This window comes from Tenrec ecaudatus, chromosome 9 (genome assembly GCF_050624435.1).
Source record: "Tenrec ecaudatus isolate mTenEca1 chromosome 9, mTenEca1.hap1, whole genome shotgun sequence".
NCBI classification, from domain to species: Eukaryota; Metazoa; Chordata; class Mammalia; order Afrosoricida; family Tenrecidae; genus Tenrec; species Tenrec ecaudatus.
In genome coordinates this window covers 129,910,409-129,912,804 of record NC_134538.1, presented here as the reverse complement: position 1 = coordinate 129,912,804, position 2,396 = coordinate 129,910,409, and positions in this window count along the sequence as shown.

The window sequence follows — 2,396 nt, the reverse complement described above, 5'->3', positions numbered from 1 at the left end:
ACCATCCCAGAAGGAGGCAGCGTGGAAAGGAGGTGTGGGCGAACAACAGCATAGACAGGGAAAAACTATGGACTTAAAATCAATAAGGTGGAATGTAGAGATCTTTGGGGTGTTGGAGCAAGAGCAATGTAGCTGAGAGGAATTACTATCAAAATACATAGCATTCTGGGATCTTAAAAACTTGAAGTTTAAAAAGCAGCCATCTAGCAGAAAAGCAACAAGCTCATATGGAAGAAGCACACCATCTGGTGAGATCATGATATGTCATTGAGACCGTGTAATAGGCATCAGAAGACCCATAATAAACAAACAAACGTATCGTTGACAATGATGGGGGTCAGAGCAGAAATCCAAAGCCCATCTATAGAAAATGGGACATCACCCACAGAGGGGTCCCAGGGAAGGGGTAAATCAACCAGGGTGCAGTAAGCACTGATGAAACACACATTATTCCTCTGGTTCCTTGAGGTTTCCTCACCCCCTACTACCATGACCTCAGTGCTGTTATCACTTAGGACTTTGCCAGATCATGTACAGAGATATGGATAAGATATAAGAGCTCATGGTGCACAGGCTCCAGGAACAGGAATGGGAATAGCTATGCCAGGAGAGTAGGGGGAACATAGGGAGGGTAGGGGAGGAAAGGGGAACCATTAACAATAATTGACACAATACCACCACCACACCTTTCGAGGGGATGAACACGGAAACCTTGGGGAAGAAACACAGAGAGGTGTAAGATATTAATATAATAATAAATTATAATTTATCAAGAGGTCACAAGGGTGATGGGAAGGGAAAAAAGAGGAGCTGGTGTCAAGAACTCAATAGAAAGTAAATGTCTAGAAAAGAATGATGGCAACATATATACAAATATACTTGACACAATTGATGTATGGATTGTTATAGGAGTTATAAGAGCCCCAATAAAATTATATATATATATATATATATATATAACTGTTGAAAATAAAATAAAGTCACTTTGTAACTTGTCAAATATCTTACTTTGAAGTGTTGGAACAAGAATTGAACATGGTCCCTTTGACTCAAAAACCTACATTTGACCAATGGTCTACTGGCCTTTTGATTTACTTCTTAAAAAATCATTCCTACTCCAAATTTTGCCAGCTACAATTGATGGGACTAGTGCTTCCTTTTCTAAAATATTAAGATGACAATAAATCGTAGGCAAAATTCCATCCAGAAATTATTTTTCAGTCAGTTCAGACAAAAGAGCAAGTAAAAATATTCCTTTGGAAGTAGCACTTAAAAAAAGCACAACAAAAACCCTGATGTCTGTACAATGAATTCAATTTGAAAAGAAAGTTATGAAAGTGAAATTAATATTTCTAAAAATTTGTTTGTATTTTAAACTATTTTAATATATTGCCTATGATTCTCACAAAAGACCTGGGAAGCAGGTATTCTCATTTTATAGTTTAAGACATAGGCAATCAAGTGATTTTACAACTATTTGCCCATTTTGCATATTATCATAATTGTGGTATTAAAATATAAAACTCATAAATTGATATGTTAAAAAAGGTAATCAAGGTTGTTATATGTAGTCAAATTGTTGTATAAGCTTTAATTTCTTAAAATTTTCCAAGTGATCAATTTTAATTTTCCTTGAATAAAATGTGATTTCACTTCAGAGTGACTGAAAACTTAAAATTTAGTTGCTGTTTAGCCAAACTACAGTATACTTTTTTTAATCGTTTTATTAGGGGCTCATACAACTCATCACAATCCATACATACATCAATTGTGTGAAGCATATTTGTACATTCATTGCCCCATCATTCTCAAAACAATTGCTCTCCACTTAAGCCCCTGGCACCAGCTCCTCATTTTCCCCCTCACTTCACACTAACCCCACCCTCAAATCCTTGAAAATTTATAAATTATTATTTTGTCATATCTTGAATTGTCCAACATCTCCCATCACCCACTTTTCTGTTGTCCATCCCCCAGGGAGGAGGTCACATGTAGATCCTTGTAATCAGTCCCCGCTTTTCAACCCACCCTCCCTCTACCCTCTAAGTATCACCACTCACACCACTGGTCCTAAAGGGTTCATCCATCTGCCCTGGATTCTCTGTGTTTCTGGTTCCTATCTGTACCTCTGGTCTAGCCAGAGTTGCAAGGTAGAATTGGAATCATGATAGGTGTGTGGGGGGGAAGCATTTAGGAACTAGATGAAAGTTGTATTTTTCATTGTTGCTACATCACACCCTGACTGGCTCATCTCCTCCCCGAGACCCTTCTGTAAGGGGATGTCCAGTGGCCGACAAATGGGCTTTGAGTCTCCATGCCACACTACCCCCTCATTCACTATGATAAGATTTTTTGTTCTGATGATGCCTGATAAATGATCCCTTCTACACCTCGCG